Source organism: Ambystoma mexicanum, chromosome 2q, assembly GCF_040938575.1.
Source record: "Ambystoma mexicanum isolate Mex_15411 chromosome 2q, UKY_AmexF1_1, whole genome shotgun sequence".
Taxonomy (NCBI): Eukaryota; Metazoa; Chordata; class Amphibia; order Caudata; family Ambystomatidae; genus Ambystoma; species Ambystoma mexicanum.
The window spans coordinates 1275703743-1275728777 of record NC_090924.1 but is presented as its reverse complement, the minus strand read 5'-3'; the positions used below and the strand labels follow the sequence as shown (position 1 = coordinate 1275728777).

The following is a 25035-nucleotide window of genomic DNA, read 5'->3' as shown; positions in this document are numbered from 1 at the left end:
TCACATGTAAATGATTTAATCAATACTTATGTAGAACAGTGTTTATTTGCCTGAAAGTATTCTATGTAATAATTCCCCATAGGAACCCATTTCCTCCTGTGTTTGATAGTGTGTATGTTCCCGGTGGGCCTATCAGGGGCGCACTTTTCATTTTAAGCCTCTGGAATAATTCAACTTTGTGACGAGTAATAGTATGGTGTCTCGATGATCCAGGAGAATGTCGCGGGTCAGGGCCAAAATGACAATCTCTCTAAGTGTTTCTTGCCTTTGTTCCTTGCTGTAATGCTTTGGGTCCTTCTGGTGCAACAATATTCCAAACATAAAACATTAGTGATTCTGTCCAGCGTAATGCTTCTTTTACTGTCACTCTGTGTGATACCATGGATGGGCACGGGGAGGGACTGTGCGGGAGCAGCTGGCTGTTAGACTCGCTAAGATGCCGATGATATAAAACCGTCCACAATTCAAGGGCTGCAGCCAAAGGGGAGGTGCACAAGCACTGCCCTGCCTGAGACTCTAGGGGCGAGGCCCAGAGCCAGCAAGGGGGCGGGCCCAGTAGCAATGTTGCCTGGCACTGGAGGAGAGCGAACAATAGCGAGGAGCTTTGGGAAGCCTTCTCTTTGGTCACTACATGTGGAGCTGCAAATATATCAACGTACCCTTCATTACAATATGAATTAACAAATAAAACGCAATACACCACATTACGGCCATGTTGAAAAATACATGTTCAAGTGACAGGACAAAATGTGCGACTCCCATATGGTCTAGCGGTTAGGATTCCTGGTTTTCACCCAGGCGGCCCGGGTTCGACTCCCGGTATGGGAAGGAAGATTTTTAGATTTATTTAATCACTGAAAATGATTTCTTTCATTAATGTCTTCTAACATGTGACTAGTCACGCCCGGCTTAATGTATATGTTGAAATGTACTCAGTGTAAATGCCGTTCTTTGTCAGAGATCACGCTTCAGTTACTATGCATGTGCACAGGGGACTACAGGGGACTAGCAACATTATCAGCCACCTTCCAGGCAGGAGGTGCTTGAAACCATTTTTAATTATAAAGATGAGGCTAAAGGAAATAAAAACTGGTACTCTATATTTTAGCAATAGGAAATTTCATTTTTTGGGTCAAAAAACACATTATTTTTCCACACAAGTTGCATCACCACAAAGAAAAAAAAAAGAAATAAAAGAACACGAACTTCTTCCCTCCCGCCCCAACGCCACAGTTTCCTCCATTTTCCCACCTGGTTGAATACTTATTTATTTATTTTATTTATTTATTTAAATTTATAAAGCGCCTAACGGCCTTATGTGCACATGGCACCGTAGGAGATACAGTCAGACAATAGTACTACATAAAATTGCAGAAAAACGTGCAGATCAGATACATACATTCACAGAAAAGAAGTACAGACAGGTCAGGTCCCCAGGTTGAAAGGTAGGCCGTCATTTCTTATGTACATGTGAGGCAGGGCTAGTTAAATAGCTTGGATTTGAGCTCTCTGCGGAACGCTGTGAGTGAATTAATAGTGGTAGCGCGTTCTAGTTCTTTGGAGCAAGGAAGTGAAAGCTTGCAACACCTGCTTTGGTTCTTTTAAAGGAAGGGATTGAGAGCTGGACGTATGCTGGACTGCTTTGGTCTGTTTGATGTGACACAGTGAATTTGTTCTGATAGGTAGGGGGGAGCAGACTGTGATAGGCACATTTGTGTGATGGACTGGGTCTTAAAGAGTATCCGCTCTCTGACTGGGAGCCAGTGGACATCCCTTCTCGCTTGGGAAATGTGTTCCCTTTTTGGACTGCTTAGTGCCTCTCTCAGGGCGTTATTTTGGGTGATTTGCGATTTGTTGAGGTTTTTGGAAGATGTGCCTAGAAGCAGGGCATTACAATAATCTAGCTTGGCTCCGATGGTGGCTCTAGCTATGTTCAGACAATTTTTGGAGAGGAGGTACGATTTAACCGCATTTATGATCTTGGTAGTAAGTGCCGCTGATGATGAGAGGGTGTTTACTTGCCTAGTCTTAGTGAGGGTGGAGTCAAGGAAAACTCCAAGTGTTTTGACAGCTGCCGAGGCAGTGATTACGGTGTTCTCTATGCTGAAGGAACTGTATTTACTGTCTAGCTTGTTCAGGATTTCTGTTTTATCCCCATTGAGACATAGGCCATTGGCTGCCATCCACGCCTGGATAAGTGCATAGGTATCGTTCAGTGTGGCTGCAACCTGTTCATAGGAACCTGAGAGGGGGAGGAGGACTTGAGTATCTACGGCATAGCCGTGATCGTCTAGGTCATTGAGGAGTGGAGGGTAAAGATGTTTTACAGTGTGGGGGATGCACATGAACCCTGGGGGACTCCGCAATGGATGGGAGTGGTGGTAGCACTGGCCTGCTCAGAGAACACTCTCATAAGTCTTCCTTCGAGGAAGGAGGTGATCCATGATGTGGCTTCCTGGGAGAAATGGGCAGCATCCGGGAGGTGTCTGCAGAGGGTCTTGTGATCTACCAAATCAAAGGTTGCAGACTGATCCAGGAGCAGGAGCAGCGCTGGCTTACCTTTGTCCATAGTATCCCCTATTTTGTTTTTAAGGTTGAGTAGGACCGTCTTAGTACAGTGGCGAGGAAACCAGATTGCCTCTTGCCTAGTATGTTATTGCAGTATCTAGTCAATACATCTAAACCCATTCCATCTAATACCATTCCATCGAAATTGTTCCATCAAAAAATGTCCATCTAATGCATGTTTTTTGGGAGTAAAGGGTTAATTTTTGTTCAGGTGCATTTTAAAGGGTAAGCATCGGGAGTTTGAGGGGGGTCCCCTCCTCTAAAAAGAAAAGCATTAGATGGAAATTTTTTAGATGGAAACATTTCAATAAAATGGCATTAGATGCAATTGTTTTAGATTAAATGACCATAAACCGTTATTGCTTTCCAGAAAGTTTTGGATCTGCAAGTAGGCAGCTTTGTGTAGTATCTTAAGCAGAAAAGGAACGGTGGTTATAGGTCTGTAGTTATTCAGTGAGTCAGTGTTAGGAAAGATTTCGTAATTGTAGGTAATTTTCCTTCCATGTGGCAACCCCTAAACTTTTTGCTGTTGTTTTTCACCTTGTTCTTGACTTTGCCAGAGAAGTGCAGCCTTCTGCCGCACTCCTCTGGGCTTTCGCTCCTTTTCTTATGGGGAAACTGACATGCCCTTAAGACAGTCAGTACCGGGGAACGCTGTTTCCCGTAGTTTCTTTTATCATGTTGCGGCTTTAGTGCAACATGACACAAGAGGGCACTGTAAGCTAAGTTACAGCTCTCTTGGGTCTCTAGCCTTCTACAGGCCCTAGATACTCGTTTAGGATTGTATTTGATCGGTGCAAGTCATTCAGGGACTGGAATGGTGGCAGCGATCGTTTTGTGTATTTTGAGCTCCTTTTGGCGTTCTAAGCGCGTTTTTCGCGCTGAACCCAAAATGGTGGCCTGGCACCCAAAATGGCCAGACCACGAGGCTCCTTTGTCCTGTCCACTGACCGTCTTGCTCCCTTCACCTTCCCCAGGTCGAGCGACCCGGGGCCTTCCTTATTTGGGAATGTACTTTCCCGCGAAACACAGAAGCTTTCGCGGGCTTCTACATGTCTTTTGTGTGCCTCCAGGGTGTGGGCTGGGATGTCTGGTCCCAATACACATCCTGGGTGCCAGAGAGTCTAGGGTGGTGTGAATGCCTGGGACCACCGTGGTCCGTGATTGGTCCACGAATGGTGTGTGTGTTGATGAGCGGATCTCCCATTGGCTCCCCTCCGTTTTGGCGCGAAGGGAACCGTGGATAAGAGGGGGCTGGAAACACCACTACCATGTCGATCTCCTGTGTTCTCACGAACGAAGGAATACAGGAGCCAAGTATCCTGCAACCAAGAGGCTGGACCGAGGAATCGCTGGTGACCCGCTGAAGGACTCCTCCTTTGCACTGCTGTCGTCCTGTGAAACCCTTTCCTCCTTTGATCGAACCAGAAGGCCTGTACTGGTGCTTTGACCTTTGGAATAGCAGGAACAGCTATTCTCGGCGACTTCATCATCTCCTGCCAGTAAGCCTTCGGAAGCGTCTCTGGGCCATCCAGTTGACTGACCAGCTTACACGGGAGTCCTGCTCTGTAACCGCCGCCAGGTTGTGTTGTATTTCGAGTCCTGGTCACTCTCACACGCTTCGTACACTTGGCGTTCCCAAGTCTGAAGTGAGTAGTGTACATTTGGCTCAGATACACACGGCCGCTCTGTTGCCCTGCTGTGGTGACAAAACTGTGCAGGTTTCTTCGATTGGGACGTCTTTTTTCTCTACACGACGACGAGGCATTCCCGGCTCTTCTGAACCTGCCAGCTGCTGAAACTAACGTGGAGAAGCCTGGGTCTGCTTGCATCGGGGACCGGTGAGTAGTATAGCTAGGATCTGGTCGCCCTCCTGCAGTAGCCCATTGCTTTTACCCGCTGTGTAAAAACAGCACCCTTTTGTCCGTACTCGCGCTCTGCTTCTGCTCACTGTGGAGGCTGCGCTTGAGTCGCGGAACCTGTTCTTCTTCTGTTGTGCACTAACCCGAACTGCCTGACTTCCTCCGAAGAGCTTCTCCTTTTGGCCGTTGGCACCAGCGTGTGCAGGTACTTTGAGCACAAGGCTCCACTCTTCGCAGGGCTCGGACTTCCATCTAGTTAGGTGCCTCTGAAGGCGAACTGAGTCTAAAGCATTATCGCACTGCCTGTTTTCTTTCCCTTTCAGGTGGACTACACATTTCGTGCATATAACGCTTGCGACTGTCGTATTTGTATATATATTGTGTTGATATGGTATGTGTTGGCTTAATATTGTGATATTGTGATTTTCTCGCTACGGTCATTATTTTAAAGGCCTTAAAATAAATGTGTATATATTTTTGATATAACAACTGTTTGGAGTAGTTTGTAAGTGATCTTGCTTTGTGTGCTCATTGCGGGCTTTCAGTCACCCTCACCCCTCTTGAGACCTAGTCTTGACCGCCGCGATCGCTACCTTGATTGGTCTGGCTCGTCCAGAGGTTACCCTGTTCCAAGTAATTAGGTTGGCCTTCTGAACTTCTGCGCCACCAGGACAGAGTTCAGAAATCCGTCTTAACAAATTGGTGTACAGCGGTGGGATACGACTGAAGGTATCCAGTGTTGCGCACGAACTAAGGCATTTCAGGTTATTCCAACCAGGACACGTAGTGAATTGTTGTAGTATAACTTTAAAAAGGCCATAGTCCTATCTAACAGTATGGAAACAAATACCTTGTTAACTTTAAATGCTTCCAAATCAGAAACATTGAAGAAGATGTGTGCGGAGAGAGGTGTTTCCTCTCAAGGCACTAAATTGGAAATGATCCAAAGAATCGTGGCGTGGCAAGAAGCGCAGCTTGACGCTATAACTTCTGAGGACAGTGCAGAAGGTGGTGGGGCTGCTCTCACTGGTAGAACCGACGGTTCTGCCGCTGCACTGATCCATCGCGACCACGAGGACAGGGAGGATGTGATGTCTAATGTTTCCTCTGCCAGTGCTGATGGGGAGGCTATGCTTGAATTCAAGAAGCAAGAGCTGCGGTTTAGGCAACAGGAGCTTGAATTCAGCATAGCCAAACTAAAAATCGAACAGGCAGAAAAACAAAAAGACAGGGATCACCAGTTGGAACTGGCCAAGCTTCAGTTTGCAAATGGGTCCAAGGGTCCTGTACATGGGTCTGGGGCTTCCTCTCATCCACGGTTTCCGAAAGATCTGCTCAGTGTGTATGAGGAAAGGAATGACATTATGGACTGGCTGAATGCGTTTGAGTATGCATGCGAAGTTCAACAAGTTGACAATGCTGATAAGATTGCATGGTTACTCAGCAGACTGCCCCATTCTGGCTGTAGTGCCATTATGGAAATGTCGAAGGCTGAGCAAGCTGATTTCGCAATGTTAAAGCAAACTCTCATTTTAAAGTTTGGGAAGACTCCGTCCCAATATTTGAAACGTTTCAGAGAGTATAAGAAAAAGGAAGGTGGTACTTGGGTATCTTATGTCACTGAATCCTTGAAAAACTTAACTGGCTGGGTCGAAGGTTATAAGATTTCTACCTTCGAAGGCATGATAAATCTTGTCATGCTGGAACACATTTTTGCTTCTTCTTCCCCGGAGCTTAAGCAGCATTTGGCCGATTCGAAGGAGATAGATCCTAAGAAGCTGGCCATTGCAGCAGACTTATGGGTGTCACATCGAGTGTCCCATAAGGACAAAACTCATCCTGGTAAGCAGGAGGAAGGGAAAAAGTCCAAAGATATGGAGGGTGGAGAATCTGCTAAATCTTCTTCCCATAAGGGCCACAAAAAGAAAAATAAGGGTAAGACACAAGAGAACTCACAGGGTAGTGGAGGACAGCCTCCGAAACAGAACTCTGGTTACAATAAGCCTCCCTATGTAAACAGACCCAATGGATCTTGTTTTGCTTGTGGAGCAACTGACCACGTGAAGGGGGATCCCTGTTGTAAGGTTAGACCTTTGGGGGTCCACTCCGCTAATCTGGCCTTCTCCTCCTACGAGGAAGAAGAGATTACAGGAGCATCCTTCTCCTCAGACTCATTTCCCAGCGGGATAGAGGCTGAGGTAGTTTTAGTGTTCCTGGGTTCCTGGGAGCCTAAAGTCGCAGAGGCTTATGCTAGGATTCCGGAATTATACCAAGCACTACTTTAAAGACAGTGTGCTGATCAATGGAGTGGATACTCCAGCTCTTAGGGATAGTGGGTGCAGTCGCACTGTAGTGGATTCTACCTTGGTAGACTCAGAGGAAGTTGCCAGAGCTACTCTGATGCCCACTAAGTTGGCTGACGGCCCCCTCCGTATGTTTCCAGTAATACCTGTAAATCTTACTTTAAATGGTACAGCAGTCAGGATTCCAGTGAGCATTCAGAGAAACGTCCCGGGAAAGGTCTTGTTAGGTAATGATCTCAGAGCTTTAGGGCTCGTAGGAGACACTGCCGAAAGACCCTACACACGGTCTCAAGCACGGGCAGCATTGGCCAAGTCCAATACGCCGCCCCAGCCGAAAGGGAAACCCAAGGCGAAAGGAGTCGACATGTCACGACGAGGGAAAGAGAATATTCCCCCGAGCTCGCCTACCACTGCGGTGGAGGAAGTTGGTCAATCGCCCGGGCCTGACGAGGAGGTGGCGATGCCTGAAGTATTCGACCCCAACAATCATCCTGAACTAAAAGACTTGTTAGTTGAAGGAGGTCCTGATAGGGACGAATTCAGTAAAGGCCAACGCGAGTGCCCATCTCTGGAAGGCCTAAGGAGACAGGCCTGCTCCCAGCTTGAGGGTGAACCTCCTGGGACGCATAGGATTTATTGGGAAGGTGGACTCCTGTATAGCGAGCCCACAGAGTCTACAGAAGGAGACCATAGGAGGTTGGTGGTTCCCCTTGCTGTTAGGCCCTTCCTCCTGCAGTTGGTGCATGAAGTTCCCCTTGCTGGTCACCTTGGTATGAAGAGGACCAAGCAAAGGTTATCCATGCACTTCTACTTGCCCAAGATGGGGGTGCAAGTAGAAAGTCACTGCAGGAGTTGTACCTCCTGCCAGTTGTCTGGTAAGGTTGGCGCGACAATCCAAGCTCCGTTGGTACCGCTCCCAGTTGTGGGGGTACCAATTGAAAGGGTAGGGATCGACATCGTTGGTCCCCTTGACCCGCAAACATCCTCAGGCAATAGGTTTATCCTGGTGCTGGTCGACCATGCAACCAGGAATCCTGAGGCCATCCCATTGAAAACTGTAACTGCCAAGTCAGTTGCAAAAGCTTTACTCGGCATATTTACTAGGGTTGGCTTCCCTAAAGAAGTTGTGTCGGATCGTGGCAGCAACTTTATGTCGAAGTATATGCAGGCTATGTGGAAAGAATGTGGGGTCACCTACAAGTTCTCTTCTGCATACCACCCCCAGACCAATGGTCTGGTGGAACGTTTCAACAGAACGTTAAAAAGCATGATTGGGGCTCTGGAGGAACCTCAGAGGAGAAAATGGAATCTTCTTTTACCATGCTCACTGTTTGCCTACCGAGAGGTACCACAGGAGGGTGTTGGCTTCAGCCCCTTCGAACTTCTGTTCGGTCATCCCGTACGGGGACCCTTAGCCTTCGTCAAAGAGGGATGGGAGATGCCCACTCCCCCTGTTACTACCAACGTAGTTGATTATGTGCTAGGGCTCAGAAAACGGATGGTACTTCTGATGGGCTTGGCTAGTGATAAATTGAAGGCAGGACACGCGCTGGTGAAACATTGGTACGACCAGAAAGCTTCCCTCATCAACTTTACACCTGGTCAGCAAGTCCTGATCATGAATCCCATAAGGCCTCGAGCTTTACAGGACAAATGGTCAGGCCCTTACACAGTGGTGGAGCCCCTGGGTGAGGTTAACTATTTAGTGGACCTTGGAAGGCCTGGACAGGCTCCAAAAGTGTTTCACATGAATAGGCTGAAGGCTTTCGTCCCAAGAGTCGAAATCGCAGCACTGCTACTGGCTTCAGATGTTGAGGAAGAGGAGTCTGAACCTCTCCCCGACCTGTTCCAGAGCGGTCCTTCAGATAGCTCCTTTGAGGGTGTCCGAGTGGCCCCTCACCTGACTTCTGATCAGCAGGCTGAGGTGAAAAGTTTGCTTAGGCAGTTTTCCCCCCTGTTTTCACAGTCGCCTGGTTTGACACCTTGGTGCAAACATAACATTGACACAGGAGACAGTGTACCTACCAAAAGTAGGGGATACAGGATGTCAGACAAAGTACGGTCTTATATTAAGACCGAGATCAACAAGATGTTAGACCTTGGGGTGATTGAACCCTCTAGTAGTCCTTGGTCCAGCCCTGTGGTTTTGGTTCCAAAGGCAGGCACTTCTGAATTGAGGTTCTGCGTGGATTACAGGGCTCTGAATGCTGTCACCAAGACAGATGCACACCCCTTGCCTCGAACAGATGAGCTGGTGGATACTTTGGGTGCCTCCAAGTACCTCAGCACGTTTGACCTCACTGCTGGCTATTGGCAAATAGCTTTAGCAGAACATGCCAAGGAGAAGACAGCATTTTCTACTCCAGACGGCCTTTACCAATTCCGGGTAATGCCGTTCGGGTTGAAGAATGCACCTGCCACTTTCCAGAGGCTTGTGAATCATGTGTTGAATGGGTTGGATGAATTCTGTCTTGCATATCTGGACGATATAGCAGTTTTCAGTGCCACCTGGGAAGACCATGTGAAACACCTCGGGATTGTGCTCCAGGCTCTTCAGAAAGCACACCTGACCATAAAGGCTAGTAAATGTCAGATTGGACAAGGCTCAGTGGTTTACCTTGGACATGAAGTAGGTGGAGGGAGGATACAGCCTCTACCCAGTAAAGTACAAGCAGTACAAGACTGGCCTACCCCCACTACGCAAACCCAAGTGAGAGCCTTCTTAGGACTCACGGGGTATTACCGCAATTTTGTGGCAGACTATGGCACCATAGCTGCTCCTCTGACTGCCCTCACAACTCTGAAGAAACCCAAGAAGGTAACTTGGACCGACGAGTGTGAGAAGGCCTTCAATGGCTTAAAAGACTCCTTGTGCCAGGCCCCTGTCCTTAGGGCCCCTGATTATCAAAGACCTTTTATCGTGCAGACGGACGCCTCTGACACTGGGATAGGAGCTGTACTATCACAAGTAGATGAGAAGGGTAAGGAACACCCTATCGGTTTTATTAGTCGCCAGCTTAAGGACAGAGAGCTCAGATGGTCCACGGTAGAGAAAGAATGTTTCTCTGTTGTGTGGGCCCTAAGGAAGCTGAGGCCCTACCTCTATGGGACCCACTTCACTGTGCAAACTGACCATAAGCCGTTAAAGTGGCTAATGAACATGAAGGGGGAGAATCCAAAGTTGCTTAGGTGGTCCATAAGTCTACAAGGCTTCGACTTCACTATTGAGCATAGGCCAGGTGTCCAACATAGCAATGCTGATGGGTTGTCCAGAATGTTTAACCGACCTGAACAAGAGACTCATCCAGGGGTGGATTAGTTCCCCCTGTCCATAGTCTGGGAGGGGCGAGTGTTAGGAAAGATTTCGTAATTGTAGGTAATTTTCCTTCCATGTGGCAACCCCTAAACTTTTTGATGTTGTTTTTCACCTTGTTCTTGACTTTGCCAGAGAAGTGCAGCCTTCTGCCGCACTCCTCTGGGCTTTCGCTCCTTTTCTTATGGGGAAACTGACATGCCCTTAAGACAGTCAGTACCGGGGAACGCTGTTTCCCGTAGTTTCTTTTATCATGTTGCGGCTTTAGTGCAACATGACACAAGAGGGCACTGTAAGCTAAGTTACAGCTCTCTTGGGTCTCTAGCCTTCTACAGGCCCTAGATACTCGTTTAGGATTGTATTTGATCGGTGCAAGTCATTCAGGGACTGGAATGGTGGCAGCGATCGTTTTGTATATTTTGAGCTCCTTTTGGCGTTCTAAGCGCGTTTTTCGCGCTGAACCCAAAATGGTGGCCTGGCTCCCAAAATGGCCAGACCACGAGGCTCCTTTGTCCTGTCCACTGACCGTCTTGCTCCCTTCACCTTCCCCAGGTCGAGCGACCCGGGGCCTTCCTTATTTGGGCATGTACTTTCCCGCGAAACACAGAAGCTTTCGCGGGCTTCTACATGTCTTTTGTGTGCCTCCAGGGTGTGGGCTGGGATGTCTGGTCCCAATACACATCCTGGGTGCCAGAGAGTCTAGGGTGGTGTGAATGCCTGGGACCACCGTGGTCCGTGATTGGTCCACGAATGGTGTGTGTGTTGATGAGTGGATCTCCCATTGGCTCCCCTCCGTTTTGGCGCAAAGGGAACCGTAGATAAGAGGGGGCTGGAAACACCACTACCATGTCGATCTCCTGAGTTCTCACGAACGAAGGAATACAGGAGCCAAGTATCCTGCAACCAAGAGGCTGGACCGAGGAATCGCTGGTGACCCGCTGAAGGACTCCTCCTTTGCACTGCTGTCGTCCTGTGAAACCCTTTCCTCCTTTGATCGAACCAGAAGGCCTGTACTGGTGCTTCGACCTTTGGAATAGCAGGAACAGCTATTCTCGGCGACTTCATCATCTCCTGCCAGTAAGCCTTCGGAAGCGTCTCTGGGCCATCCAGTTGACTGACCAGCTTACACGGGAGTCCTGCTCTGTAACCGCCGCCAGGTTGTGTTGTATTTCGAGTCCTGGTCACTCTCACACGCTTCGTACACTTGGCGTTCCCAAGTCTGAAGTGAGTAGTGTACATTTGGCTCAGATACACACCGCCGCTCCGTTGCCCTGCTGTGGTGACAAAACTGTGCAGGTTTCTTCGATTGGGATGTCTTTTTTCTCTACACGACGACGAGGCATTCCCAGCTCTTCTGAACCTGCCAGCTGCTGAAACTAACGTGGAGAAGCCTGGGTCTGCTTGCATCGGGGACCGGTGAGTAGTATAGCTAGGATCTGGTCGCCCTCGTGCAGTAGCCCATTGCTTTTCCCCGCTGTGTAAAAACAGCACCCTTTTGTCCGTACTCGCGCTCTGCTTCTGCTCACTGTGGAGGCTGCGCTTGAGTCGCGGAACCTGTTCTTCTTCTGTTGTGCACTAACCCGAACTGCCTGACTTCCTCCGAAGAGCTTCTCCTTTTGCCCGTTGGCACCAGCGTGTGCAGGTACTTTGAGCACAAGGCTCCACTCTTCGCAGGGCTCGGACTTCCATCTAGTTAGGTGCCTCTGAAGGCGAACTGAGTCTAAAGCATTATCGCACTGCCTGTTTTCTTTCCCTTTCAGGTGGACTACACATTTCGTGCATATAACGCTTTCGACTGTCGTATTTGTATATATATTGTGTTGATATGGTATGTGTTGGCTTAATATTGTGATATTGTGATTTTCTCGCTACGGTCATTATTTTAAAGGCCTTAAAATAAATGTGTATATATTTTTGATATAACAACTGTTTGGAGTAGTTTGTAAGTGATCTTGCTTTGTGTGCTCATTGCGGGCTTTAAGTCACCCTCACCCCTCTTGAGACCTAGTCTTGACCGCCGCGATCGCTACCTTGATTGGTCTGGCTCGTCCAGAGGTTACCCTGTTCCAAGTAATTAGGTTGGCCTTCTGAACTTCTGCGCCACCAGGACAGAGTTCAGAAATCCGTCTTAACAGTCAGGATCAAGGGAGGGTTTTTTCAGTAACGGGCGAACCCACCCCTCCTTTAGTGCTGGGGGGATGATACCCGATGAGAATGAAGCATTGGTGAATGCTGTGAGGAATGGGGCTAGTGAGTGTGCGCAGTCTTTGATAAGGAGCGCGGGGCAGATATCACCCTTGCATGTAGATGGCTTGATATGTTACATGATGTCAGTTACTTCTCTGAAAGTGAACGATTTTATATCTTTGTTGTGCTGGTTAGGCCAGAAGCAGAGGGAACGTTGCTTTTAGGCAGTGCAAGGAAATGGGAGTTGATTTTTTCCCAGAGGGTGTTTATTTTATTCAGCATGGCTGTTTGGATACTGTTGCACCAGGTTACATCTTTCGCGGTTTCCTGTGCGTTACCTGGTGGGGCTGCCAGTTCTTTGAATATTGCAAAAAACTCTTTCGACTCAGATTTTGCATTAGAGATCCTGGAGTTGTATGAGGAGGATTTGGCTAGGGTGATTGCTTTTTTATAGCGTGAGGCGATAGTTTTGTAGGCTTGTAGAGTCGAGTCCATGGGACATGTTTGCCATTTGGTGAGCGCAGATCGTTTGAGGGATCTTAGATCTAGTAGCTCTTGGGTGAATCATGAGTTGGCGTGTTTCTTGGATTTGGCTTTTTTTCTCTGCGGAGGGGTGATGGCGTCTACTGCAGTTTTGATGGTGGAGTTGTAGAGCTCAACCAGAGCCAGGGGGCCATTGGAGAATGGGGGCTTCCGGGCCGAGGCCTCTGTGAAAGGAAGGATCCTTTCTTTGGTGAGGAGCCGAGAGGATCTGGCCAGGCTGGGGGTGTGAAGGTGTTGGGTTTGATGATGTTTTTGGTAGGGATGTGGAAGTGTCTGATGTGGTGGTCGGTCCAGGGGCGGGGTGTGTTAGAGCTGATATCTATGTTGCAGTTGTGTTCAGCTATCCAGTCTAATATGCAACCTTTTGTGTGCGTCGGGTCAGTGACTCTTTGGAGACAGCCCCAGTAGTGGAGAACCTTAGGAAAGGCTTTACTTTGCTTGTCTTTTGGGTCTTTGAAGCCAAGGTTGAAGTCACCCAGGAGTATGGCTTTGTTGTTATGTTTTATGTTGTCTTCTAACAGGTGAAGAAGATGTATTTGGATGTCTAGTAGAAGGGGGGGAAGGGCAATAGATAATGTGGAGGGAAATAGTATTATTGGGTGAGAGGGAGATTTTGTACAGATAGAGCATCTGTGTTGTCATCCGATGGGGAATTTACTTGTCGAATGGCCAGGGAGTCTTTAGTGATGAGGGCCACTCCACCTCCTTTGTTGGAGGTTCTGTCCTTGTGGAATATGGTGTACCCTGGTGAGAGGGCTAGACCAATGGAGGGGCCAGAGGATTCATTCAGCCAGGTTTCGGTGATGGCGAGGAGATCAACATCCAGGTCGGTGAGCAGGTCTCGAATCTCAGTGGCATGTGCCTGGAGTGATCGTGCATTAATAAGAGCGCATTTGAGCTGGATGGAGGGGGCAGTGGGAGAATCTTGGGTCTTGGTGGGGCATGGTACAATGTATGCCTTGTTGGTGTATTGCAGCGCGTTAGGCTTGTGTATATGTGGGGTCAAGGGTCTTGGAGTTCCTTCCTTAGGTTTATCCGTGGTTGTCCTATGCCGAGACCGGGCTCCTAAGAGTAGGTTTCTCAGGTGGGTAGGCCTGGGTCGTGAGGTGTACTGGTGGGGTTCTGGGTGGTCATGCAACTTCGCAGGCCTGGAGCTTGGTGGGTGTGCATGGTTGTCTGACCCAGTAGGTGTCCGAGTATGTGTGGCAGGTGGGGCAAGGAGGAAGGAGCGCAGGAAAGGTCTAGGGGTGATGTCATTTGAGTAGGGCAGCCTGTGGTGCATCTTAGCGAGTGGGAGGAAGCTAGCTAGGCTGCTTGCGTGGCTATGAGAGAGAGATCTTGCCCCTACGACGGTTTAGGTGGATGTAGGGGTGTGCAGCAAGGGGTGCTGCCTAAACTATACAGCTTGGTCTGAGAGAATTTGCTCCTACGTGGCTCGGCAGAGGAGATGCGGCCAATGAGGATTAGATCAGAGTGTATGGGGTGGTTCGGGGGGGGAGAGCTAGGTGGTGTGGGATGTTTTACCCATGCATCCGAGCCCTACCTCAAAAACTGTGCAGTACTGGCATTGAAAACATCATGATAGCCAGAGCATCCCAGAAAATGCCCAGGGAAATGCATGAAGAATAGGCTGCCACCCATTTTTGCCTATGTTATGGGCACAGAAGGGCACTGCCTAAAACCACCATTGGACTACCCACACAGTAGCCTGAAACCATTGGGAATGGCAATGCTGATTGCCAAAAGGAACCTAGAACTGTGGGGAATTCATTTTCTTAAATCCCCAAAATGGTTGCATTACCAGTACTCACCACTATCAGAAAGCCGGCGTTTTAAAACCACCAGACTTTTGTGTAAAACTGAATAAATGAACCCAAAGCAGGCCAAAGAAAGACTTACTGAGAGGTGGATACAATGTAAAGTTATATTCTGAAGTGACTTGAATGTTCATAACAAGACTGGCTGAGCTCTGCAGGTCTGCAGCAGCCTAACTGAAACTGGTTTTAAAACTACCAAAAATCGAAAATGTTTAAATTAACTGAGTGACCTACTTTTGAGTGGCACATAGTTTGTCACTGTTGAAATGTCATAGTTTTGAACTTAGAATCAGCATTCTAGCTGCATATGTAAAAATTGTCTTGACTTAAACTGGGGAACAAAAAGTGACATTTTATCTGAAACCTGGCTTAATGAAACTGAATTCTGCCCACCAGCTACCCCCGACAGGAGTTGAGACTTGCACAACAGCTGTGTTCCCAGGCCTAGCTGCCAAAAGGGATATGACACTTCTCTGATTGAATTACCTGGGCTCTGCAGGAAATTGAACAAAGCCCTGTCCTGACTCAGGCAAATGTTTTATTATGGGGGTCGTAAAAGTGGCTTCCTCCTGGAAGGAAAGGGGAGGAGCACTGCCTGTGAGAGCAAGCTGGCTTGGCAGAACTGGAAAAACCAGAAATTCAACCTTGTGCTGGGGGAAACCACACCCCTTTGGGGCCAGAACATAAATCTAAAAAGATGGATCATTCATAGAGCGGACTTGTGAAAATTTTATAAGTGATATCATTATTCTTGTGATTTTTCTGTGCACATTTGAAGACGTGGTAGGACCCGGTGGTATGTTCAGGGGGGTTTTAGCAGAAAGGAGGATATTACTCTAAATGTATGTATGTTAAAAATCTGACACTCCACCACCTAATGCCCACACACCATGGGCACATCTGTGTAAATGCGGGGAAAAATCCAATATTGGTAACCCGACTAAAAAGTGAAATATGTTGCCATTTTTTAACCCAAGCTCCTAGGAAGAGCAATTTTGGGACAGAGACTACCTCATGTGATAGGTAATATGTACATGCAATGACAAACCACTATGTATTTGAGAAATGTGCATTTTGAATCAAGTATAGATTTGTGGGCAAACTGACCAGGGGAGGATCCTCTGACCCATAAAACCTACAGCATCACTCTGACTCACAGATCCTTCCACAATCATGGAAGAGGGGAGAATTGGGTCAATGACAAGTTGAAAGAGGGGCTGGCTAGTGATGCTGCACACACACCCACTTTCAAAACACATAAAAGCAGACAGTCAGTCCTTATACTTTCTCCATAATCACGATTCTCGCACTCGCGAATTTTACCGCGATTTGCGATTTGGTTAAAAATCCAGCCACGTGTGAAAACAGCAGCTTCCTTGCTTTCCTTGCTAAAAATTCGTTTGCCTCTTAAGAACCATCCCTGAATCATTGCTAGAGTGAGCCTGGACTAATATTAACCAGATACCACTCACCCTGAACCTCTAGAGGGAATTAAAAGCATTTTAGCATATTTTTCACTTCATTGCCAGCACACATAAAAGCATTTTAGCATATTTTTCACTTCATTGCCAGCACATATAAAAGCCTTTTGGGCCTGTGTTTCAAACTTCTGTAGTCTAAGCTTGCTGGGGTGAACTGAATTACACTTGATTGCATTTCTGAGAACTGTGTGCTTTCCTTCCATTTCCTTGCATTGCATAAAGGGAGGAGTGGATTGCCAGAGAAAAGTGATTACATTGTTTTGTTGAAATAATATCGAGTATTTCTGTACTGCAATTTCATTCCACCCTGCATCCATTTGAAACCATAAAAGTATTGTTGCTATCTTATCCATCTATAACCACTCATCATTGATTATAAAGAAGTGTGCTAGTGCCGGACTATCCATTATTGATTACTGCTCAGATTAAGTGTGATATTCAATTATTAATTTATTATAAAGTGTGATATATATATATATTGTTTAAATTATCAAATAAACCGTTTAAACTTGCAAAACAGAACTACTTCGTGGCTCAGTAGGGTCAGGGGGATTCCAAGAGAGGGGTGTTATATAGGGGTAGTCATCCAGAACGCATGAACTGGACGTAAAGATATATCAATAAGGGTTTCCATTCAGTATCCCAGACTAGGCATTGACTTAGCTGTAGTGTTGAATTGAATCCTCTTACAAATTGGGGGCTCGGGCCGGACGTTTGGGTTAGATCTATCACTTGTGCAGATTAATACAGCGTGCCAGCTGACCAGATACACATATCCGGTCAGATCACCACGCTGTGTTATGCTGTAAAGCACTCCTCAAAGGAACGCTCTAAGGAAAAGGTCTGTTTTGCAAAAATAAAATATAAACCTCTGTAAGTCAGGACAGAGACCAATCTCTAGAATGACGACCTTAGTAGACATGAAAATAGCCAGAGAGCACTTCCTACATAGGTTATTTGTGAGAGGTGAGTGGACTCACCAGGACCGCATGGTCTTGTTGCAGGCCATCACGCAACAGGTCACTGAAACAGGGTCAGATATATGGAGAGATCAGGGTCCCTTACATGTGGCCCTGAGTGAACTATACATGGCTCCTAAAGCTAAGGATGAACAAGACAAGATGGTTAGGATAGCGGCATACCTGTACCTATATATGGGAGACATGCAGGATAAATGTACTGAAAGCCAAGATCTGGCGAATAAGCGACAGATGGCGTTAGAGAAGGTCCAATCTGACCTGGTCTCTTCTGAGCAGAGGCTGCAGGGGAGCCAGGAGTCAGAAAATGATAGTAGGCAGTATATCATTAAAATAAAAGAGGACATGAATATACTGCAACAGGAAAAGACAGACCAGGATACCAGAATTCTGGCTTTGCAGAAGGAACGCCAAGACAGTTTGGACTCCCTACTGCAGAGCCAGAAAAAGCTGGAGCAACAGATCAATTTCAACAGGGCATGTACAGAGCAGGTAGCCACCCTGCAAATCCAACTAGACAGAGAGAAAGAGGAGAGCAATAAACTGATCCTGAAAGACCTGGATACCCAGGCAGAGTTTGATCAGGAGCGCCAGAAAGCTGGTGCCTTCCAAAGGCAAAGGGACGACCTGGCGTCACAAATTCAAGCTCTTGGTCAGGAAAGGGACACCTTAGGCCAGGAGGTCTGCCATTTAAGGAGAAAAATGGAAGAAAATCACCTGGCCCACCAGGGACTGGGTGACCTCCAAAAAGAACACCAGGACTTGCTAGAGCACACCAGGAGGGTGGAGGAGGCTCTGGCAAGACAGGAGCAGGCCAATAGGGACACAGCTCAGGAGGTAACCCTCCTGCAGCAAAGACTGGCCCAGTGCTCCAGGACCAATCAGGAAACGCAGAGAGAGAATGAGGCTTTCTGCCAGCACAATGATAGGCTCCAACAACAGGTAGCGATACAGGAGAGATTGATAGAGTCTAGTAAGGCCTTAACTGAGGAACTGAAGTCGTAGGCTCTTGCATTGCAACAGAGAGCAGGGGCGGATAGAGACCAGGTTCGCTGGGAAAGGGAAACTCCTGAGCATAACCTCAGGAGCCATAGTACCAGAGGCCTTTATCTCTCTCAGTCCCTGGACTCTGCCACCCCCATGCCCCCTGGCGCGCATGAGCACCGGGCCACAGGGATGGCAGATTACTATCCAGCCAGAAGCCTGGGGCTCATAGGCCAGTACCTCCCAGGAATGGATGGGCGGGCATCCGGGTATGGGCACCCAAGCACAGTGCAATTTAGTGGGGAACCCCAGGAGAATAGGCCCATTAAGGGCATCCTGAAAACGTCTGCCCAGTTAGGTCAGTGGGGGGGGGGGTGCCCATCAAATCCTGGCAGCAAAGAGGAATCTGAAGACTCCTCTGAACGGCGCAGGACACAGGAGACCAGGTCCCCACATTCTGCCAGCCATTCCCAGGCTCGCAGAATCCGGGAAAACCTGGAAGATCAGACAGGAACCTCTGGGAGCAGTGCCTCTGAGTCAGAGGATAAATGGACCAGGGTTACCCGAACCAAAAAGGCCAATAAGGCAAAAAGGGCCCTGCTTAAGGACCCATTGAAGCAAATAAAGGCAATAAGGAGTGTTATCACGCCTTATCATAAGAACGCCAAGTATTCCGTATGGGAACACTTGGAGCTCTATGAGCAAATGATGGAGACTTTCCATTTGAAGGACAGCAGTAGCTGCATCCAGTACGTCAAATGGACATTCTCACCAGAATACTCCAGTTTCTTTGCGGGGCTGGAGAACCAAAATCATTTAAGATGGTCCACCTATAAGGCGGCCATCTTGAAACATTTTTCTGTTCAGAGAAATCCTCAAGAGGCTCGCAAGGCAGCCTACAATTTGCAATGTGGGGAGGATCAGGCCCCACAAGAATTCGTGCAAGAACTGAAACGTGCCTTTGCGCAGACCACCAGAAGGGTGCGCACAGACAGCAGAGAATTTGTTAATACTTTTTTCCATGCCTTGCCCAAATACATATTGACCCAGCTCGTGAGAGATTTTCATGAGAAAAGATCTTTAGAATGGGTCATTGTACAAGCCACCCGCATCTACGAGGTGCAGAAACCGGTGGAAAACAAAAACCAGCCCAAAAACCCCAAAACCAACAGCACCCCTGCTGCTGCCAAGGTGGCAGAGGTAAAGGTTGCCCCCGTTTTGGATTTGGAGATGGGGGGGCCTAAAAACCTACCTGCACCTAATAATGCTAGGCCCAGAAGGTCCTCGGGCCAGTCACAGACAGGGAGCCAAGGAGGCAGCCTCACAAATGGGGTCCCTCGCTCTCCTGATTATGTAAGTCCCCGTTACAAGGGAAATCGACCCATCCTGGGTTATGTGTGGACTCCTCCAGCCCAAGGGGGGGGATCCAGCCAAGCACTTAACCCAGGGAACTTCCCTCCTAACTTCCCACCGGAGGGCAGAAATTCTCCAAATCCTGGGCAGAACTTTTTCCCCAGGTATCCACCCAATTTCCAGCCCCAAAATCATCCATCCTTCTTTCCCCAATTCCCTGAGCCCAGACAACCTAATCCGGGAGAGGGGAGGCCAAGGGTGGAGGGGTACCAAAATCTTCCCAACCAGGGGTACTACCAGAGAAGGGATAGCTACCCTTCCCGCGATCAGCCCAGGGGAGGAAATAGAGCCCCGTATCAGCCTGAGCGGGTTTCCCAGTTAGAGCGCCAGGTGAGGGCTCAACAGAACCCTCAGATGAGCATGCCACCGCAGAATGCCCCAAACTCTGGACCTGGTGCTCCAGAACAATGACGGGGGCAGCACCCCGATAACACACCGGTTCCCAGGGAGGAGGCACAAGGGGAAGGGGGGTGTAAAGCCTTGGAGGAAGCTTCCTTCCCCAACTTGTAAAAAGCCCCTGGAAAACCAGGAACCGGAAACAAAATCTCCTGCCCCTGAAAGCCCGCCTCCCAAGGAGCAGAGGGGGGGTAGGAGAAACAAAGGACCCAAACAGACCCACTTTGTGGAGGAGGTACAGGTCTTCCAATTTGAGGGAGAGGGATCCTCAGAGGATCCTGGGGAAAGGACCTTCTCCTTCAGAGATGGGGGAACTCCTCCCAAGGAAAAATGGGTCCCACGGGATGCCAATTCAGACTGGGGAGATATGGAGACTGAGCTACCGCCGCCCATCATCTCATCCCAGAACCCACAATACCAAAATCCCCTGGTTCAAACCCATCCTGATGACTGCCTCCAAAAAGGAGGGGGCGGCCCAGAACCAGAACCAGGGGAACCCACAATGGCTCTGATCTCCAGTTGCCAACTTTTTCTTTCAGATTCCCAAGGCTCTCCACAGAATTCTGCCCAAATTTCTTCTCTAACAATGTCCAAAACCAGAAAGTTAGCCCACCAGTTGTCCAAAAATGTGCATTATCTGTGCCCTCTTGAGGAGAAGGAGGGAAGATATTATGCCCGGGTACAAGTACAGGGGCAGGGTACGATTTCAGCGCTGGTGGACACTGGATCTCAAGCTACCCTTCTGTCCAGAAGGGCCTTTGATGAACTGAATGCAGGAAGGGGAGGGAATTACCAAATTCCTCTCATCTCACTTCCTGGACAACTCCAGAACTTTGACGGGAAGGAAATTCCCGTCGAGGGGACGGCAGATTTGGACATTAAAATTGGGCAACACAAGTTAAAACACCCAGTCATAGTTGTGACTCCAGAGGGCACCCCTTGTTTACTAGGGAATGACCTCCTGAGAAGGTTGTCACCCCTAATAGATTGCGTAAACAAGGTCCTCTGGACCCAGACTAGCCGACCCATAAAATTAAAACAGAGTGTCAACCATGTTAGTTTAAACGGCACCTGCCACATGGTTGAACAAAATTCTGACCAAGTAGAATTTCACTTCCAGAACAACCAGATTCCAGACGTGACCGTAATAGCAGTAGGACAACATACTGGTGATGGGGGGTCCTCTCTATTTCTGAAAATCAACCTTCCTTCCAGTTTAAGCTGGTATTCCACACTGGAAGGAAACACCCTGAAATTCTTTACCAATCCACAATCAGAAACTCCCACTCCTATAGTCCAGAAAGATGTGAAATCAGCTCAGAGCCTGGCTGATATTAAGCAAATTGGAGAGCAGTTGTTCATCCCTGTTCAGTTAAATGATGGGAAGGACTCGAGTGTGCGTGAACAATGGTAAGAGCTTCATCAGCGAAGCCATGTTCCACCAACTCCCAAAAGATCCAGCCATTCCCACATTCAAACTGATAGACAAATGGGAAATGGACCTGGAAGCACCTAATTCCAAACATCTCCTGCCAAGCAGGTGTATGCTCAAAATCTCCATTGGCAACAAGAGCATAGTCCACAATTGTTGGGTCGTGCGAGACGTCACTGCCGCTTTTTACTTAGGCAGTGACATTCTCAATCGCTTTGCCATTAGTTTGGACCTAATAAACTTCAAAGGTTGGTCCCGATTAGCGGATAATCCCATGGGCTTTGATGATCCGGAAAAAGCATTTAGGTCAGCTCAATTGCTACCTTATGCAGTTGAAATTCAGATCAAAGAGGAAGTCACCATCCCAGAAAGGACCCGACAATTCTCCCTGGAAGTGAAAGTTAAAAGAGGACAACATTTGAAAAACCCTGATGCTTATATACACCTAAATGCTTCTCTCCAACAGCAAGGGTTGGGGGTAAACCCAACTCCATTAGTCAACATAGAACATGACACCATTCTAATAGAGGTGGATAACAGCGACTTAAAGAGTATTACTCTAGCCGCAGGCACCATTATTGGAATGGCGGTTGATGACCGACATTTTTCCATCGATTTAGGAAATGAAATGTTAGGACCAATCCCCAAGGACTGTTTTGACAGTGAGGACAATACAACACCAGACAGGATTTTTACCCGCCATGGGGGGAACTTCCTGGTGTACACTTCTTGCCCTTATGGTAAGGAAGATGTGACTTGTGACTTCAGGAGGGATGAGGTGATTTTCCAGGTCCATGAGGGCTGCCTTTCCCACCTGAAGCCTCCAGTCCAAATCAGCACTCTGACCAGGGACTTCTCCACCCAGCTGGAGGAGGCCGCTGAGATAGCCAAACCAGAAGTCTTTCCAGGCTTCAGGCAGATGGTGGAAGAGAGAGTCAACCTAGCTGATGCCTGTGTGACTCTGGAACAAAAGCAAAAGTTGAAACAAGTTTTCTTGGATTTCCAAGATCTCTTTGCGGTAGACTCATATGACTGTGGTCGCACTGGCATCCACACAACAACAATCCCCACGGACCCTGGCATGACTCCTGTGTTTGTGAAGCAATATCGCTTGCCTCTCGCATCAATGGAGTCCCTTACTGAAATAATTAAGAACATTGAGTCCCGGGGAATAATCCGTCCAGTCCACAGCACCTTCAATAATCCGGTGCTGGGAATATTGAAGCCAAACGGCCAGTGGAGACTCTGTGCTGACCTTAGGGAGCTCAACAAACGGGTCCATACTTCCCGATGGCCTCTGCCCTACATTGACCAAGGGCTGGCCCAGATCCAGGGGTCACAGGTATTCACTGCAAAAGACCTGACCAATGGATACTGGACTGTGCCTGTCAGTAGGGAAGACCAATACAAGCTGGCTTTTACCTTTGGGGGCCAGCAGTACACATGGACCCGGACTCCCTTCGGATACCTCAACTCCGGCAATGAATTCAACATTTTCCTACACAAGGCCATGCCCGACCTGGGTGCAAGGGGTAACCTGGCTTATGCAGATGATGTCCTCATCAAAAGTTCATCTGTGGAGGAACACATAGCGGAGATCCGTCATGTTCTGACCCAGTTGAGGGCCGCCGGAGCAAAACTTTCCTTTCAGAAAGCACAGTGGTGTAGAACCCGTGTTAATTTCTTGGGGCATGAGATTACTCCTCAGGGTCTCTGGCCCCAGGAAAAGAAAGTGGAAGCACTTCAGAAACTGAAAGACCCCACAACTCTGCGGGAACTAAGGAGCCTCCTTGGACTGACTAATTACAGCAGAAAGTTCATTGAGGGCTACGCAGAGATCACCAGACCCCTGATTCATCTCCTGAAGGGGGGGTCAAGTGGGAATGGGGTCCAGAACAAGCCGAGGCGGTAAAACAACTCAAGAGAAGCCTCTCACAAGCGCCTTGCCTAGCTTACCCTGTCAGAAACAAGGAGTTCTTCCTGGAGACGGGGTTCTCTAATACGTGCTTGACGGCAGTATTATACCAAAAGCATGACAAGGTCAATAAAGTAATCTCCTATGCGAGCAAAACTTTATCCTCTGTGGAGGAAAAATTCAACGATTGTGAGAAGGCACTCCTGGCAACGGTGTGGGCATTGAAGAATTACCGCCCGTTTATCCAGGGGTAAAACATCATAGTGGAGACTCCACACCAGCCTCTGCAATATCTCCAAAGTGATAGAATCCCGGCCGGAAATGTGAGTAATTCCCGAATTACTTCCTGGATTCTGTCAATGCAAGGCTTTCCTGTGGAGGTCAGATATGGCCAAAACAAGAAGAGTCCCCTCGCGCAAGGTCTGGCTGACTTGCATGATTGTGCCAGAGAAAACTGTCTCGAGGACGAAAGTCTAAAAATCAAGGACAACATGGAGGCATACCTTAATTCCCCACACAAAGTCTTTGAAGAAGACAAGTGTGAGGGAATGCCCACTGTCTATGTGGATGGATGCTCTTACCATGTTGACAACAACGGGGAGAAAGAACTGGTGGCCGGCGTAGGGAATGCATGGGTGAATGAGTCCCCAGAACCCTCTGCTGGATACAAAATTGGTCCCCGAAGTAGTCAGGTGGCAGAATTGATGGCTGTGCATCAGGCCATCCTCACTGCTGTCCAGCATCAACTCCACGAACTGGTCATAATCACAGATTCGGATTATGTACGGAACGGGTTCGTGGAGCACCTGGTTAATTGGAAAACCAGAGGCATGTTATGTGCTAACAACAAACCCTTGAAACAAGTTGATCCAAAACATTGACGATCTGGTCACCTCGAATGAGATGACCATCTATTGGAAAAAGATCAAGGGTCATTCCAAAGTAGAGGGACCAGACAAAACTGGAAATGACTTAGCTGATCAGCTGGCCAAAACCGGGGCCATCCAAGGGGATCTAATTGAGATTAAGTCCCTGTTGGGGGAAATCCAGGTCACTGCTATCACTAGGTCCCAGACAAATGCTCACAATGATCTTTCAATTGCACAATGGAGTAAGGAGACCCCTGATGCTGATTTGATTACAGCTCAGAAGGGGGATCCAATTATTGGTAAATTTTACCAACACATTGAGGACCCTGAGAACTTTCCCCTGACGGATACCGATTACAACGGGAAAGAGGACATTAGAGTGTTGATGAAATGTCCAAAAATGTTCCAGATCCAAGACGGTTTGTTGGTAAGGAAATCTAAAGCTGGCCACGATCAGTGGGTGGTTCCTACCTCATTCCGAAGCCTGATGTTAAGTCACGCCCATGATGCGGCCACCGCCGGTCATAGGGGGTTTCACACAACACTGGAAATCTTAAGAGAGGTTGCATACTGGCCACACATGGGCCAGGACCTCAACCAATACTTGAAGGGGTGTCTTGTGTGTGCACAATTTCAGCCATCATCCCTCACGCACCGTGCACCTCTCCAAAAGAGGGGGATGACACTGCCATGGTCAGATTTGCAAATCGACTTTGTAGGCCCCGTGATTCGCTCTGCTAGGGGGAATAAGTACATGTTGACTGTGACATGCTTGTTTACCAAGTGGGTGGAATGTCTCCCAGCCCCAAACTGCAAGGCAGAAACGGCAGCTGCCCTGATGATTAACCACATCTTTTCCCGTTTTGGTCTACCTCAAAGGATTGAGTCAGACAGAGGTAGCCACTTCACCAGTGAAGTAATGACAACGGTGTGGGAGATACTGGGGGTCAAGAGAAAGCTACATATTGCTTACAG

General features: G+C 48.2%; 1 non-coding gene across 1 annotated transcript; it reads left to right on the top strand.

Annotated features, from left to right (window-relative positions):
* Nucleotides 1–756: 756 nt before the first annotated feature.
* TRNAE-UUC (transfer RNA glutamic acid (anticodon UUC)) lies at nucleotides 757–828 on the top strand. Its single transcript has one exon. It is a non-coding gene; the product is annotated as a tRNA-Glu (tRNA).
* The last annotated feature ends 24207 nt before the right edge of the window (nucleotides 829–25035 follow it).